This window comes from Triticum aestivum, chromosome 2A, assembly GCF_018294505.1.
Source record: "Triticum aestivum cultivar Chinese Spring chromosome 2A, IWGSC CS RefSeq v2.1, whole genome shotgun sequence".
NCBI classification, from domain to species: domain Eukaryota; kingdom Viridiplantae; phylum Streptophyta; class Magnoliopsida; order Poales; family Poaceae; genus Triticum; species Triticum aestivum.
Genome location: NC_057797.1, coordinates 97,710,624 through 97,729,648, shown reverse-complemented (window position 1 = coordinate 97,729,648; position 19,025 = coordinate 97,710,624).

Sequence of the window (19,025 nt, the reverse complement as noted above, 5' to 3'; positions counted from 1 at the left end):
CCCATTTCTTGCATGGGACCTAAGCATGCAACCAAGGACACATATTGGATTTTTAACCCGTTTATATGCACTGGATCATGTGCATGTAGTTCAAATTTGAATTATGCACATAAAATGCCCGGGAAACCCAGTTAATGTATAAAAATGTCCAAACGAACCCCAAAAAATTCCAAAATTGAACACAACACTCCTGTTGTTCTATGTTGACACTCGAAATTTTTTGAAAGCAATAAGAGGCAACGGATATCGTTTCATCCCCAAAGATGGCACGTTCCCTACCGAAACCATCACGCTTGTCGTGAGAAGCTCTGGTTTGTGAGAAGCTTCTACCCAAACCTGCCCCAAATGGGAAAAAAAATTTACAACGGCATGTTAATGCTGCTCGATGATAGCATGCCAAGTTTCATGAATTTCAGACAAGTTTTGGATTTACTAGAAATTAAAAGCCATGTATCTCAATGTTTGCGGCCGAGTGACGGTGGCAGGGTGTTTGAAATTCATTTCCATTTCTTGCATCGGACCTAAACATGCAACCAAGGACACATATTTGATTTTTCAACCAGTTTATATGCACTGGAGAATGTGCATGTAGTTCAAATTTGAACTATGCGCATAAAACGCCTGGAAAACCCAGTTAATGTATAAAAATGTCCAAACGAACCCCGAAAAATTCCAAAATTGAACACAACAATCCCGTTGTTCTATGTCAGCACTCGAAAAAATTTGAAAGCAATAAGAGGCAACGGATATCGTTTCGTCCCCAAAGCTGGCACGTTCCCTACCGAAACCATCATGCTTGTTGTGGGAAGCTTATACCCAAACGTGCCCCAAATAGGACAAAAAAATTACCACGACATGTTGGTGCCGCTCCAGGATAGCATGCCAAGTTTCATGAATTTCAAACGAGTTTTGGATTTACTATAATTAAAAAACTAGGTATCTCAATGTTTGCGGCCGAGTGATGGTGGCAGGGTGTGTGACATTCATTCCCATTTCTTGCATGGGACCTAAGCATGCAACCAAGGACACATATTTGAATTTTCAACCCGTTTATATGCACTAGAGCATGTGCATGTAGTTCAAATTAGAATTATGCACCTGAAATGCCTACAAAACCAAGTTGATGTATAAAAATGTCCAAACGAACCCTGAATAATTCCAATTTTTTTGACGACACGCCTATAGTTGCATGTTCACTGCAGATAAAAGTTTTGACAATTCAAACACCATCCTTTGTAGCTGTGACCCCATTACGTAATTCAAATCAAGACGATAAATCAAGTAGATCACACACAGTTTATTATCACCAACCGTGTGAGATGCAGCACAAAATATCTTGGAGCACCGGCGGTTTGCGCGCCTGTAGGATCTCGGGTTCCGGGCAAACCCTTAAATTTCGAACTCTGGGTGCGCGTGAAGATCTTCCCCTCCTACCGATCCACGCCCTAGCTCACTAAGATCTCGCGGACGAACTTGATGGACTCACAACACAGAAAGACACGAGATTTATACTGGTTCGGGCCACCGTTGTGGTGTAATACCCTACCCCAGTGTGTGTGGTGGTGGATTGCCTCTTGGGCTGATGATGAACAGTACAAGGGGAAGAACAACCTCCTGAGGTTGAGGTGTTCTTGTGCTTGGTGAATTAGCGTGGGTCTCGATCCTCCCTCTACTGTGGTGGCTAGATCTACTTATATAGGCCCTGGTCCTCTCCCCAAATATTGAGCGGGAAGGGAGCCAACAACGGCGGGCGAATTTGAAAGGGGACAGCTAGCACAAGCTATCCTGACAAAAGTGGTTTTCGCCTGCTAAAGGCTCTGGTGATGACGACGTCTTGGGCTCCATGGTGACCTCCGTCTTGCCGTCTTGCTGGTCTCGGTCCTGTTGCACTAATATGGAAACCTTTGCTTGATGCCTCGGTACTCCGCGCCTGCGCCTACTTCCTTAGCACCAAAGAGGAAACAAGGACGCTGCACGTGCTGGTGCCCGCCTGGCCCCTGCCTAGTGTCGATCGTCATGGCTTACCTCATGAGAGCCTCACGAGATTTGCCCCGCCTTGATATCTCCGCTCCTCGTGAACCTGCCTAGCTAGGCTGCTCCTGAGAAGGTCTTGCGTTGTACGCCTCGCGAGGCTTGGACCCTCGCGAAGGTCTTGATTGCCTTGTTGACGAAGATGGGCCGTACAGCCCGCTAGCAGTGCCACACCGTGGGCCGCAGGCAAGCAAGTGTGGGGACCTCCGTTCCCAGAACGCTGACAGTAGCCCCCGGGCCCAAGGCGCGCTCGGTCTTGGCTTCGAGGCGAAGTCAAGGGTCAAGTACGAAGCGCTGCGTGCCCCAAAAGCCTGCGGCCTCGGTTGATGCGTGGCGGTTGATTGGACGTGGGCGTCTCCGCTTCCCCATGCTGCCACGGCAACTACCCGACTTGACAAGTCCCTGTGACATGCAAGGAAAACCATAATACCTGTGATCGTGGGAGGCGCCGGATGGCCTTCTTCTGCTATAAATGGGGAGAGGGGCGGAGCCCCCGTCGCCCATATCTTCCCGGTTCACTTGCTTCTTCCTCCTTGCTTCTCCGCTTGCAACAACAGCACCCATCCGAAGGTTTTCCGCGGACGAGAAAGGGAAGGCCGCCCATGACGATCCGGGGTTGCTCCCGCCGAAGAAGAGGCCGGTCCATCGCCGCGACGAAGTGGCGATGCAGGTGGTGACGAGGCCCTGGTGCAAGCGGCCTCCCCTAGGGTATCCTCTACCCTTGTACGCCCGAGCCGAGGGCTCAGGAGGGCAGAGCGACGAGCAGCACCACCCGCACCGCGCCTGCGGCCACCGTGCGACGGCAACACGTGCTGTTGCTCCGGGAGTCCACGCCGCGGACTCCTCGCGCGAGCTCGTGCTATGGGCACTGATGCCTCCAAGCTCTTGGATCCGCTTCCCACGGTTCTTCTCCGATGTGATGCCGCCGAGGGGGCCTCTCGAGCTCTGGCTACAGCACGTCGACTACAACGCTCCAGCGACCGGAGCAGAGATCGAAGCGGTCCCTGCCGGCAAGATCTTCATGACCCACGGCTGGGGCAAGATTGCACGGGTTTGCCGTGCGGAAGGCGCCGTCGTGATCCACTTCGAGTACGACGGCACCACCACGCTCTTCTTCAACATCTTTGATGCGGAGAGCCGCCGCCTGGGGTGTTGCCCTGGAGGGGAGCGGCAAGCTGATGCGCGCTCCGCTCATGGCTACTCTAGCAGCAGCAGCCCCTGGGAGTCCAGTAGCTCTCCTGAGCTTTACGAGACTCCAGAGATGAACGACGACAGCTATGTGCCCCCGAGCTCTCGTCGGGCTCGGAGCAGGGCTGCCGTGTCCAGCCGCCGCCGATCTGGATGAGGTTGGCGCCGGCCTCCCGTGGCCCACTGTTGATGATGGCGTCCGCCACGGGGGGGGGGGCGTAGATAGGATTCCTCTTAGTTCTTGTTTCTGTGTCCTGCGAAGAATCATGAAGTACCCCGTGGGGGTGTGTAAGGATCTGTAATGCTTTTGTGTATATGTTCCCTGTTATGAAAATTTGCGAACGCATGTCCTATCAAGGCTCAGTCTCCCCTTTCCAACCTCGTGATGGCTTGTTGCTCTATGCTGATAGGTCCCAGTCCCCAGGCGGCTACAGTCGTTGCTGGTATGCCAGGTCGCGTGCCATGGTCAAGGCCAGGAGGTGTGCGACCCGAGGTTCGGTAAGAGCCCCTGAGGCACGATGCTCAGGAGGTCGCCTTTAGCGCTCAAGCAGCCGCGGCAATATAAGAAAGGGAGGCGACGTGTTCGCGACAGAGCTTGTGATAACCGTGACCCTAAGGTTCCAACGTTTAGCTAATCCGAGTGCGTGACTTATCTCAGTGATGCGGGGTCGATTCTTCGTGACGCGCCAGGCCTGTGTGCAAATTCCTGTAGCGTAGCTAGGTTAGGCCCGCACGAGTCTTCCCCTCCCAGTGCTCTCCTTAGTGCTCTACATCCTCAGTTCCCGGCCCTCGAGCAAGCTCAGCCGCTGCTGGTATGCCAGGTCACGATGCTGTGGTCAAGGCCAGGGGGTGAGGGATGGAGAGCTAGTAAGAGCTCCTGAGTCGCGATGCTCAGGAGCCCCCCTTTTAACACGCGAGCGGATCACATGTAAGAGGAGAGAGCCCGTGGCACCGCCCGCTATTATCCTCGGGAGGTTCCTGCGGGTCATCACAAGGAGAAACACGGTTTGGTCGTTATGGTTGCCAGCCTGCCGATGGTTGCTTTGAGACAAGATGAAGGCACTAAGGGCCTGGCGAGGTGACCTGCGATGCCGTGAGCCAGAGCTGGACCGCTCAGGTTTGTCGACGTGGTAGGGACGGACCCATGCACCAACGTCGTGCCTGTGTGAGGAGGCCCCATGGGAGGCGGCGATCGACCAGGTGGTAACCGGGTAGGTGATTGTCATAGGCAGGTTAAGCATGGAAGGTAAATCAACCTGGGTAAATGCGGAAAGATACATGCCACTGGACCAGGCCCGAGCGGCTTGGGGATGATGCAGCCCGAGGGGCGCTCCCAGCAAGGTAAGCTAAAGACATAAGCGAAAAAGGGATATATGCCACAGGGATGGACCCACGCGGCCTGGGAATAATGCAGCCCGAGGGGCGCTCCCAGCTAAATGAACTTGGAAAATGCCACCTGGTTCGATTTACGAAGGAGGGCTGGGGCATCTGAAGGTACGCGGCGGAGGAATGGCTCCTCACAAGCCACCGGGGCCCTGAGCCTCAGGAGGCTCCGGGGGTTCAGGTGGTTCCCTGAAGACCATCTCCATCTCTGCCAGGATGGAGTGGTGCCTGGCCTCCTGAGCTGCCATGATACGCTGCATGTTGCGCTGATAGACTGTCGACACGCTCGGCAGGCCGAAAGGCATTCGAACGTAGCTGTGCGGTGGACCCTCGCAGCGTCCCACGCGCGAAGGCCAGAAGAGCTCCTGAGAAGTGGCCCTATTGAGCCCTGGGACGTCGATGCAGACGCGCAGCACAGCATCGTCGCCTGGATGGGGAGCTACGCCTGGTGAGCGGCGGTCGCCGCGCATGGTCATTGCGTCCTGCAGTTCCTGAGTGGTCTTGGTGATGAACTCCTGAGTGGTGGGCTCTCCTTGCCCTGTGTTCTCCTGAGAGAAATGTGTCGTCAAGCACACCTCCAAGTGGTGCCCAAGTGCCTCCCTCGTGAGGTTGGCAAGGTCCGAGGCTCTCAAGAAGAGAGCCCCCGAGCCCAGCCCGAGGAGGGCGCCGGGCACGCCTTACTATGCGATGGAAGGAGGCGCCCCCGGAACGGGCGCTGATCCTGACGAGGCCCCAGCTGCGTCGCCGCCCTCCTAAGATCCTGCACAGCGCAACTGCTTCTTCTTCTTGGGGAGGGCCTGAGGAGGGCCCTCGCTTTTGCTGTCGGGGTCGTCGATTGCTGCATCTTGGAAGGCGCGCTCAACGGAGCACACCGCATCTCTCTCTTCACATGGGACCATGATGATTCCGCCGCTTCCCGACATCTTGAGGACGTTGTAGCCATGGTGGGTGATGGCCATGAACTTGGCCAGGGCTGGATACCCGAGGATGGAGTTGTACGGAAGACGGACACTACTAGGGAAAACCTTATACACAGAACTTTAGCAGTAGCGAGGGTCAAAAAAGCACGCTGGTGCTAAGTAGCAGTAGCGCGCCTGCGCAAACCGCGCTGCAGATAAAGTTCTAGCAGTAGCGCGTCTTGTTCTAAACACGTTACTACTAAAATTCCCACGGCTTAGCCGATAGGCTACACATAGTAGTAGCGACCTATAACGAACCGTGCTACCGCTACTTTCTTTGTAGCAGCGCGTTTTAGTCTAAACTCAGCTACTGCTAGAGGATATAAAATTAAATGGAAAGCAAATAGAAAGGTAATTGAAAATGAAAGAAATAGAATAAGGTGAAAGGAAAAAAATAAAATGTGAAGAAAACTAAATGAAAAAGGGGAAAAAGAGAATGGTGTAGCAGTTGCGTGTATTCCAAAACGAGCTGTAGCTAACGTAGCAGTAGCGCCCTTTCTGGAACGCGCTACTGGTACTTCTGACTTAACCACGGGGTTCGTCCTTCCCCACGGCCACTTCATCCCCCAAATCCAACTCCACTCTCGCCGCCGCCGTCGCCCGTCGGCCGCCGAGCGCTCTCCGCACACCCTTTACGCCGCCCCGACCCCAGATTCAACGCCGCCCCTACCCCCGACCTCAACGCCGCCCCGGACACCGCCCCCGACCCTGACCTCAACGCCACCCCGGACACTGCCCCCCGCCCCCGACCTCAATGCCGCCCCCGAGCCCCGACCACGACCTCGACGCCGCCTACCCCTCCCTTGTCGCAGGCACCCGAGGTGAGCACGCCTGCTCCTCCCTCTCCCTACCTCTGCCTAGGGTTTCTACCTCCATCAAATTAGTTAGGGTTCATGTAAGGGTGGAAACAAATCGGATGCGGATGCGGCTCAAATGAGTTAGGGTTCATGTAAGGGTGGAAACGAATCAAATTTCTACGATGAATCATAAAACGAGTAAAATTTGACCACTTATTTCACTTTATAGTTGGATAATTGGAATATCCGCTACCACTTTCCACCCCTATAGGTTCATCAAATTAGATGGTAACTAGGGCAGTAGTTCCTAGGTACTAATTAGTTAGGAAGAACTAGGTACTAGAATATTTTTATTTATAGTAAGTTTATTTTTAGTAAGAACTAGTTGAATTAATAGAACTAGTTAGTAAGAACTTGTTGCTATTTTTTTAGTTAAAGCAATTTTCCTGAATCGATGTGGACGATGCCTATCCCGCATCCTCGTCGTCGAGTCAGCGGAGGACGACACCTACTTGACCAGATGGGCCATGTCCGGGACTGGGCTCCGCCGGCGTGGTACTGGGAGGCGCTACCTACCGGGGGGCGCAGGTTGGTGAGGAGCTAGCCTGTCGTTGACCCGAACCTTCTTTGGTGGCGGTCGCGAGGGCCAATGATGGTCCAGAGGCTCGAGGACTCCGCGGAGGTGGTGTGTCACTGTGTCAGTGTGGAGGACGCGCACGTCCGTCGCTACATGTTTGCGTTGGAGCACAGGTTCTCCAATACCTGGCAGGTTCTCCAGGGATCTCATTGGAGCTATGATCCCATGATGGTTTCTTCTCTGTGGGTGTCCACCGCCCGCGCCGATACCCGTCGTGTGCCAGGGTTTTAGTTGTATTAGTGATGTTATATGTATGACACTATTTGGGATGTATTAGTGATAATATTTGACGATGTACGGACGCATGAGATGATTTACTTTTGCTTATTGAATGCATGCTAATTTGAGTCCAATAAGATATTTTGAAATGTATATCTTGTGTTGCTCAATATCCAAGTGGTCGGTCATGTTTGCAGGTTACACCTCCGAGTGGCCTATGTTTTGCCAGAGTGTTGATTCATTTCCCTTCCAGCAAATTTCAGGCGCTCGATATGTCCTATTTTAGCAAAGGTCATGCCGGATTTTTCCGTGAATTTTGGCATGACTTTTGCCAGAATATGTAGGAAATATCGAGTGCCCCGGATTTGTGTGTTGAGTATCCTGGTAGTTGTCTTCTATCGATTTTCAATTAATGTTTTAACTATGAACATAGGAAATGTCTGAGGACGAAAAGGATTTCGGTATTTGCAAATACTGTGAAGACGAGCGCGGCATGTGCGACGGAATCTTCCTAGATGATGATAGGCGCTTCAGCATCAAGCTGGACGAGAACTTGGAAGTGGATACAGTAAGTCACAATGTCAAGTCTTTTTTCATAATTAAGCATGACATCTGCTTCATTTGCTTCAACTTATTTTTTTTTACTATTCTACTAGCGTATCCCCTGCCATGCAAGAGTTTTTGTATTGGATAAGATAGGTTTCAGTCATAAGATGGAGGTAAAGAAAGTTTACTTGAAGACCGAGCATGGTTATATTTTCCACGCAAAATTATACAATTCAGACGACTACACCTATTTTGGATGCAAAACATGGCGAGCACTATGCAAGACTTATGTATTTGAGCCTGATATGGTTATCACCTTTGATATTTGTCCGAAAGATGATATTGAAGGTAATACCGACATCTGGGTCGATGTGCAGACGCCTCCAGTTACACCATTATGTAAGTTTCTGAACCATATTTATGTCTTTGATATTGTTTATTCAAAAATAGTTGACAACTAATTTGTATTGTCAGCTTATTTCGGTGCAAGCAAACATGTCCAGCGCTTGGTAGACAGGACCTACTACTGTCCCGGGGCTGAACTAAACTGCGAAGAGCTAAGTCATTATGTTTCATGGCTTGTTGATCTTGATAGTGTCAAGACAAATTTTCTTCCTGGACTTAGAAATGTTAGTACTGAAAACGTGCGACCAATAGTGTTCGTAATGAACTACGGTCACATCTATTTAGGAAGGATGGTAAGATTTTTACTATTTGTCCTCAGTGCATCTTTTCCATACATTATTTGTGAAGATAAACTTCATTGTTAAGTATGTTACCATACAATGTTCTTCAATAGGGACTCCCGATGAATGTCGTGCCTTATGGGATCGAGACTAAAGGTACCATGAGTATTATTAGCTTACGACCAAGATATCCTACATGTTACTTTAGTGCATTCAAGATCAGCGATGAATGCTTAATAGTGCAAGACTGGACCAAATATGTGATGAGGGAGCGCAGAGAAGTACTAGGGGGCAGCAAACAAATGTGCTACCCAAAATTAGGAGACAGGTTCATCTGCATGCTCCAACTTGATCAAGGAGGAGAGCTACACATGTTTTATGTTATTTTACCTAAGAGAGAGCAGCAGGAGTGATTAGCTAGCTAGAAAAGAGTTTGAGGATGATGATGTGCTACACTATTACTATGATGATAAAATAGCTAGTGTTGGTGGTAATGACTATGATGATTATTATTAGCTAGTGTTGGTGGTGATTAGCTAGCTAGAATGAGAGTTTGAAGATGACGATGTGTCCTACACTATGACTATGATGATTAAATAGCTAATGTTGGTGGTAATGACTATGATGATGATTAAATATCTTATGTTGGCGGATTAGATTCAAGTGGAGGAAACATGTGGTGCACATCGAAAGTACTACTAGTCCAAACTAGATCAAGTTTGGATTTGTAGTATACTTTTGACATGCACCACATATTGCCTCCACTTGAAACTAATCCACCTTCATTTGACACACTGTTATGGACATAATGATGTAAACCTCATAACTAGTATTGTACCAATATTTGTACGACGGCGCATAAATACATTAAAAATAAAAAAAAATAAAAAGAATACTAGTAGCGATGGACAGAAAACGCGCTTCCAGTAGTTACATTAGCAGTAGCGTGGGACTGAACAAACGCTGCAGCTACATGTCCTAGCAGTAGCGCGTGCGGGCATGCGTTACTACTAAGAAATAGCTTTAGCACCTTATTTGTAGCGCTGGTACCCGCGCTACTGAGAGGCCCAAAACCCTAGCTGCAGCTAGGCTTTTCCCTAGCAGTGGGATGTGCGCGATGTCGAAGTCGATGAGCTCGGTGTGGTAGTTCTTGCATTCCCCGAAGGTGACAGGCAGGCGAACCTGCCCTATCGGTGTGGTGGAACCGTCGGTCACTCCTGAGAAAGGCTTGGTAGGCTGAAGTTGCTCGTATGGCACTTGGAGGTTGTCGAATGTGTCGACGGACAGGACATTGAGCCCTGCGCCGCCATCGATGAGGGTCTTGGTGACATGTACATTGCTGATGACTGGGGAGCAGAGCATCGGGAGGGCGCCAGCAGTGGCTGCGCACTTGAGCTGATCTGTAGAGTTGAAGGTGATGGCGCACTGGGACCACCTGAGCGGGTGCGTGGCCTCGAGATTGGGGAGGACTGCGTTCACTTCACGACCAAACTGTTTGAAGATGCGTTGTAAGGCTGGGGCCTGAGCTCCTCCCAAGATACAGGCGATCGCACGCGGCTCCTGGAAGCTCCCATCCCCCTCGTCTTGGTGGTGGTCGTCGTTCCTTCTTGGTGGTGGCGGTAGCGGGGGAAGACCGGCGTTGCCCTAAGGGAGGTCCTCGCGAGGTTGGTCTCTCCATGTGCCCTCGCGAGGATGATCCTGCCAGTGGTCCTCACAAGGACGGTCGCGTCACTCCTGGCGCGGCCCACGGTCATCCCAGCATCCACCGCCATGTCCTCCTCCTCGGTCGTAGCCACGGTCGCTGCGTTCGGGGCGTCGCCCGAAGCGTCCTTCACGAATGGCTCTGAGCTCTTGATAGTCACTGGTGTTGTGGGTGTTTAGGTTGTGGAAGGCGCAGAGCAGTCGTCTGCCCTTGGATGACTCGGGCTGATCTCTGCCCCTATTGGTGTCGGGCTCCACCGCGAGCACAGTCGCTTCCTTGCGCTTCACGTCCTTGGTCTTGGCCTTCTTTTCCTCTGCACCCGCAGCTGGCAGCTCGAGGAGGGAAAGGCGCCCCTCCTCAGCCCTTGCGCACTTGGTTGCCAGATTGAATAGCTCCTGAGACGTGCACAACTCCTCGTGGATAGCGAGATCTTCCTTCATCTTTGACGTCACGGACGCCGTCAGAGAACGCGGAGATGATGGCCTCGTCCGTGACCTTCGGGATCTTGAGGCGAGTGTTGTTGAAGCGCTGGATGTACTTCTGGAGGGTCTCTCCTGGTTGTTGCTTGATGTGTGATGTCTACTACACAACCTTCTTCTTGTAGACGTTGTTGGGCCTGCAAGTGCACAGGTTTGTAGGACAGTAGCAAATTTCCCTCAAGTGGATAACCTAAGGTTTATCAATCCGTAGGAGGCGTAGGATGAAGATGGTCTCTCTCAAGCAACCCTGCAACCAAATAACAAAGAGTCTCTTGTGTCCCCAACACACCCAATACAATGGTAAATTGTATAGGTGCACTAGCTCGGCGAAGAGATGGTGATACAAGTGCAATATGGATGGTAGATATAGGTTTTTGTAAACTGAAAAAATATAAAAACAGCAAGGTAACAAGTGGTAATAGTGAGCGTAAACGGTATTGCGATGCTAGGAAACAAGGCCAAGGGTTCATACTTTCACTAGTGCAAGTCCTCTCAACAATAATAACATAGTTGGATCATATAACTATCCCTCAACATGCAACAAAGAGTCACTCCAAAGTCACTAATAGCGGAGAACAAACGAAGAGATTATGGTAGGGTACGAAACCACCTCAAAGTTATTCTTTCCAATCAATCCGTTGGGCTATTCCTATAAGTGTCACAAACAGCCCTAGAGTTCGTACTAGAATAACACCTTAAGATACAAATCAACCAAAACCCTAATGTCACATAGATACTCCAATGTCACCTCAAGTATCCGTGGGTATGATTATACAATATGCATCACACAATCTCAATTCATCTACTCAAACCAACACACAAAACCTCAAAAGAGTGCCCCAAAGTTTCTACCGGAGAATCATGACGAAAACGTGTGCCAACCCCTATGCAAAGGTTCATGGGCGGAACCCGCAAGTTGATCACCAAAACATACATCAAGTGGAACATGGTATCCCATTGTCACCACAGATACGCACGGCAAGACATACATCAAGTGTTCTCAAATCTTTAAAGACTCAATCCAGTAAGATTACTTCAAGGGGAAAACTCAATCCATTACAAGAGAGAAGAGGGGGAGAAGAAACATAGGATCCAACTATAATAGCAAAGCTCGCGATACATCAAGATCGTGCCAAATCAAGAACACGAGAGAGAGAGATCAAACACATAGCTACTGGTACATACCCTCAGCCCCGAGGGTGAACTACTCCCTCCTCGTCATGGAGAGCGCCGGGATGATGATGATGGCCACAGGTGAGGCTTCCCCCCCCCTCCAGCAGCGTGCCGGAATAGGGTCCCGAGAGGTTTTTGGTGGCTACAGAGGCTTGCGGCGGCGGAACTCCTGATCTATCTTCTGTTCTGGAAGTTTTACGATACGTAGGTATATATGGGTGAAAGGAGTACGTCGGTTGAGCGAAGGGGGGCCACGACGCAGGGGGGCACGCCCCAGGGGGGTGGGCGCGCCCCCTACCCTCGTGAGCACCTCCTTCATCTTCTGACATAGGGTCCAAGTCTATCCGGTAGGTTTCCTTCCAAAAATAACTTCTCCAGTTGATTTCGTTCCGTTTCGACTCCATTTGATATTCCTTTTCCTCGAAATACTGAAATAGGCATAAAAACAGCAAATCTGGGCTGGGCCTCCGGTTAATAGGTTAGTCCCAAAAATAATATAAAAGTGGATAATAAAGCCCAATATTGCCCAAAACAGTAGATAATATAGCATGGAGCAATCAAAAATTATAGATACGTTGGAGACGTATCAATGCGGCACAGGTCGCCCGCGGCAGGTGGGCGGTCGCGAGTGCCCTGGAAGTTGGCGACGAAGCGGTCAAGCATCTCGTCCCAGGAGGAGATCGAGCCGTGATGCAGGTTCAGGAGCCTGGAGCGGGCACCATCCTTGAGAGCCATGGGGAACCAGTTCGCCATGACGTTCTCGTCGCTGTTGGCCGCTTCGATGCTCAACTCGTAGAGTTGCAGGAACTCCGCGGGGTCTGCGGTGCCGTTGTAGTGAGGGGGCAGATCCGGCTTGAACTTGCCCGGCCAGGCGACGCTACGTAGCTCGGGGGTGAAAGCGCGGCAGCCAGCCGTGGTTGCTGGGGCCCGTCTTGGAGGTGGAGCTTGGTCTTGGCGAGGTCCACGTGCCGCCACCACAGGCAGCACGCGGTCTTGACGAGGCGGCGCGGGGAGTGCAGGTGCAGCTTCTCGCGGTCGAGGAATTTCTTGGCAGCTTCTCTCTTCACGCGCGAGCACCAGGCGTGGTGGATCAAGCTGTGGGGCCGCGCGCCTTGGCGCCAAGGCGCAGTCTTGGGGCAAAGGCGGTGGAGGCGCGCCATGAGCCACGTCGCCTGGGGCTGGCGGAGGGTGAGGCATAGAGAGGGACAGCGCCGGGGAGCCCCCTGCGGCGCGGACGAGCTCGGCGACACGGTCGAGCCACTCCTTGTAGAGGTCGTCGACCGGGCGGTAGCGCAGGAGTTCGTTCGCCGCGAGGAGTGCGGCCCGCGCCTCCATGGGAGCACGGCGTGCATGAGACAAAGAACCGGCCGGGGTCAGTGATGGAGTGGTGCTACGTCTTGAGCACTGCGTTGGATTTCCTTGAAGAGGAAAGGATGATGCAGCACAGTAGCGTAAGTATTTCCCTCAGTTTTTGAGAACCAAGGTATCAATCTAGTAGGAGGCTACATGCGAGTCCCTCGTACCTACACAAACCAAATAACTCCTCGCAACCAACGTGAGAATGGGTTGTCAATCCCTTCACGGTCACTTACGAGAGTGAGATCTGATAGAGATGATAGATAATATTTTTGGTATTTTTGTGATAAAGATGCAAAGTAAAATAAAAGCAAAGTAAAAAAGCAAAGGCAATAATAAAGTGATGGGAGATTGATAGGAGGAAGATAGACCTGGGGGCCATAGATTTCACTAGTGGCTTCTCTCAAGAGCATAAGTATTTTACGGTGGGTGAACGAATTACTGTTGAGCAATTGACAGAATTGAGCATAGTTATGAGAATATCTAGGTATGATCATGTATATAGGCATCACGTCCGAGACAAGTAGACCGACTCCTGCCTGCATCTACTACTATTACTCCACTCATCGACCGCTATCCAGCATGCATCTAGAGTATTAAGTTAAGAAAACAGAGTAACACCTTATGCAATATGACATGATGTAGAGGGATAAATTCATGCAATATGATAAAAAAAAACAATCTTGTTATCCTCGATGGCAACAATACAATATGTGCCTTGCTGCCCCTGCTGTCACAGGGAAAGGACACCGCAAGATTGAACCCAAAGCTAAGCACTTCTCCAATTGCAAGAAAAACCAATCTAGTAGGCCAAACCAAACTGATAATTCGAAGGGACTTGCAAAGATAACCAATCATACATAAAAGAATTCAGAGAAGATTCAAATATTGCTCATAGATAATCTTGATCATAAACCCACAATTCATCGGTCTCAACAAACACACCGCAAAAACAAGATTACATCGAATAGATCTCCACGAGAGAGGGGGAGAACTTTGTATTGAGATCCAAAAAGAGAGAAGAAGCCATCTAGCTACAAACTATGGACCCGAAGGTCTGAGGTAAACTACTCACAGTTCATCGGAGGGGCTATGGTGATGATGTAGAAGCCCTCCGTGGTGGGTGCCCCCTCCGGCGGAGCTCCGGAACAGGCCCCAAGATGGGATCTCGTGGATACAGAAGGTTATGGTGGTGAAATTAGGTTTTTGGCTCCGTATCTGATCGTTTGGGGGTACGTAGGTATATATAGGAGGAAGAAGTACGTCGGTGGAGCAAGGTGGGGCCCACGAGGGTGGAGGGCGCGCTTGGGGGGGGGGGAGGGCGCGCCCCCTATCTCGTGGCCACCTCGCCTGGGGGAGAAAATCACGTTCCCGAAGGTTTCATTCTTTTTGGACTCCGTTTGATATTCCATTTCTTCGAAACTCTGAAATAGGCAATAAAAACAGCAATTCTGGGCTGGGCCTCCGGTTAATAGGTTAGTCCCAAAAATAATATAAAAGTGGAAAATAAAGCCCAATAATGCCCAAAACAGTAGATAATATAGCATGGAGCAATCAAAAATTATAGATGCGTTGGAGACGTATCAGGCATCCCCAAGCTTAATTCCTGCTCGTCCTCGAGTAGGTAAATGATAAAAACAGAATTATTGATGCGGAGTGCTACTTGGCATTATTTCAATGTAATTCTTATTAATTGTGGTATGAATATTAATATCTGAAAGATTCAAGACAAAAGTTTAATATTGACATAAAAAATAATACTTCAAGCATACTAAAAAAGCAATCATGTCTTCTCAAAATAACATGGCCAAAGAAAGTTATTCCTACAAAATCATATAGTCTGGCTATGCTCTATCTTCACCACACAAAGTATTTAAATCATGCACAACCCCAATGACAAGCCAAGCAATTGTTTCAAAAGTTTTGACATTCTCAAAACTTTTTCTATATTCACGCAATACATGAGCGTGAGCCATGGATATAGCACTATATTTGGAATAGAATGGTGGTTGTGGAGAGGACAAAAAGGGAGAAGATAGTCTCACATCAACTAGGCGTATCAACAGCCTATGGAGATGCCCATCAATAGATCGATATCAATGTGAGTGAGTAGGGATTGCCATGCAACGGATGCACTAGAGCTATAAGTATATGAAAGCTCAACAAAAGAAACTAAATAGGTGTGCATCCAACTCGCTTGCTCACGAAGACCTAGGGCAATTTTGAGGAAGCCCATCATAGGAATATACAAGCCAAGTTCTATAATGAAAAATTCCCACTAGTATATGAAAGTGACAAAATGAGAGACTCTCTATCATGAAGATCATCGTGCTAATTTGAAGCACAAGTGTGGTAAAAGGATAGTAACATTGTCCCTTCTCTCTTTTTCTCTCTTTTTTTATTTGGGCCTTTTCTCTTTTTTTATGGCCCATTTTCTTTCTCTTTTTTTATTTTTCGTCCGGAGTCTCATCCCGACTTGTGGGGGAATCATAGTCCATCATCCCTTTCCTCACTTGGGACAGTGCTCTAAAAATGAAGATCATCACACTTTTATTTTCTTACAACTCAACAATTACAACTCAATACTTAGAACAAGATATGACTCTATGTGAATGCCTCCGGCGGTGTACCGGGATATGCAATGATTCAAGAGTGACATGTATGAAAGAATTATGAATGGTGGCTTTGCCAAAAATACAATGTCAACTACATGATCATGCTAGCAATATGACAATGATGGAGCGTGTCATAATAAACGGAACGGCGGAAAGTTGCATGGCAATATATCTCGGAATGGCTATGGAAATGCCATGATAGGAAGGTATGGTGGCTGTTTTGAGGAACGTATATGGTGGGTGTATGATACCGGCGAAAAGTGCGCGGTATTAGAGAGGCTAGCAATGGTGGAAGGAAGAAAAGTGCGTATAATCCTTGGACTCAACATTAGTCATGAAGAACTCATATACTTATTTCAAAAATCTACAAGTTATCAAATCAAAGTATTACGCGCATGCTCCTAGGGGGATAGATTGGTAGGAAAAGACCATCGCTCGTCCCCGACCGCCACTCATAAGGAAGACAATCAATAAATAAATCATGCTCCGACTTCATCACATAACGGTTCACCATACGTGCATGCTACGGGAATCAGAAACTTTAACACAAGTATTTCTCAAATTCACAACTAGTCAACTAGCATGACTCTAATATCACCATCTTCATATCTCAAAACAATTATCAAGCATCAAACTTTTCTTAGTATTCAACGCACTCAAAAGAAAGTTTTACAAATCTTGAATACCAAGCATATTAAGATTATTAAGCAAATTACCATGCTATTTAAGACTCTCAAAATAATCTAAGTGAAGCATGAGAGATCAAAAGTTTCTATAAAACAAATCCACCACCGTGCTCTAAAAGATATAAGTGAAGCACTAGAGCAAAACTATATAACTCAAAAGATATAAGTGAAGCACATAGAGTATTCTAACAAATTCCAAATTATGTATGGCTCTCTCAAAAGGTGTGTACAGCAAGGATTATTGTGGTAAAATAAAAAACGAAGACTCAAATCATACAAGATGCTCCAAGCAAAACACATATCATGTGGTGAATAAAAATATAGCTCCAAGTAAAGTTACCGATGGAAGTAGACGAAAGAGGGGATGCCTTCCGGGGCATCCCCAAGCTTTAACTTTTTGGTATCCTTAGATTATCTTGGGGGTGCCATGGGCATCCCCAAGCTTAGGCTCTTGCCACTCCTTGTTCCATAATCCATCAAAAGATTTCACCCCAAACTTGAAAACTTCACAACACAAAACTCAACAAAAATCTCGTGAGCTCCGTTAGCGAAAGAAAACAAAAGACCACTTCAAGGTACTGTAATGAACTCATTCTTTATTTATATTGGTGTTAAACCTACTGTATTCCAACTTCTCTTTGGTTTATAAACTATTTTACTAGCCATAGACTCATCAAAATAAGCAAACAACACACGAAAAACAGAATCTATCAAAAACATAACAGTCTGTAGTAATCTGTAACTAACGTAAACTTCTGGAACTCCAAAAAATCATCCAAAATAGGAAGACCTAGTAAATTTGTTTATCGATCAGCAGCAATTGGAATAACTATTTTATCATGTTTTGGTGATTTTTAACAATTGTTTTCGTGAACAGAAAGTTTCTGGAAATTACAGCAAGATCAAATAACTATCATCCAAGAAGATCCTATAGGTTTAACTTGGCACAAACACTAATTAAAACATAAAAACACATCTAACCAGAGGCTAGATCAAATATTTATTCCTAAACAAAAGCAAAAGCAAAAAACTAAAAATAAAATTGGGTTGTCTCCCAACAAGCGCTATCGTTTAACGCCCCTAGCTAGGCATAAAAGCAAGGATAGATCTAGGTATTGCCATCTTTGGTAGGCAATTCTTCAATGAGACATCTATCTTCCATAGGAATTTCTTTCTTTTTAGTAATTACCAAACTTCTAGGCACAAAGTCAAAAAATTCATTCGTAGCAAATGGTTCCTTAATGATAGCAAAAAGGTTGGGATGAATACTTATAGATTTAAGATCCGCAGTTTCCTTACTAGAGGATTCACCCTTATTTTTAGGAACATACATAAGATTAGAAATGTTAGTGGGAGGACATGGAGTATTCTTTATGGAAGAAAAAGCAGTTCCCAAGTTGGTAATGATACCCTCAAGTTTATCGATTCTAGTGGAATCTTGATTTATTCTCTCATTAACTGTGGGTTCCTTCTCCTTAATATTTTTCAAAGTTACTCCTACCTTAGATCCATATTGGGTAATTTGATTGTGGATATTTTTATCTAGATTTTAAATTAACTCAACGGTAGCAACTTTATTTTCAATAATTTCAAGTCTTTGCATTACATGCTCCAAAGTTAACATAGTTCCATTAACCAAGAGAGGTGGTGAGCCAAATAAATCTATCATAGCATTATAAGAGTCAAAAGTGTGGCTACCCAAGAAGTTCCCTCCGGTAATGGTATCAAGGATATATCTATACCAAGGATTAGCACCTACATAAAAATTGAGAACAAGAACTGAAGTAGATTGCTTCCTGGTAGATCTATTTTGAGCATTGCAAATTCTATACCAAGCATCTTTTAGAATTTCTCCCTCCCTTTGCTTAAAATTTAGAACTTCATTCTCGGGAGACAAGGAGAATATATAAGACTAACCATGACGACAAGAAAGCAAGAAAGAGGCAAACAGAAAAAGAGAGGGCGAATAAAACGGCAAGGGTGAAGTGGGGGAGAGGAAAACGAGAGGCAAATGGCAAATAATGTAATGCAGAAGATAAGGGATTGTGATGGGTACTTGGTATGTTGACTTTTGCGTAGACCTCCCCAGCAACGGCGCCAGAAATGGCTCATTGTCAGGAGTCTAAATCTTGATTTTCCCTTGCGTAAGCCTCCCCGGCAACGGCGCCAGAAATTCTTCTTGCTACCTCTTGAGCACTGCGTTAGATTTCCTTGAAGAGGAAAGGATGATGCAGCAAAGTAGCGTAAGTATTTCCCTTAGTTTTTGAGAACCAAGGTATCAATCCAGTAGGAGGCTACGCGCGAGTCCCTCGTACCTACACAAAGCAAATAACTCCTCGCAACCAACGCGATAAGGGGTTGTCAATCCCTTAACGGTCACTTACGAGAGTGAGATCTGATAGAGATGATAGATAATATTTTTGGTATTTTTGTGATAAAGATGCAAAGTAAAATAAAAGCAAAGTAAAAAAGCAAAGGCAATAATAAAGTGATGGGAGATTGATATGAGGAAGATAGACCCGGGGGCCATAGATTTCACTAGTGGCTTCTCTCAAGAGCATACGTATT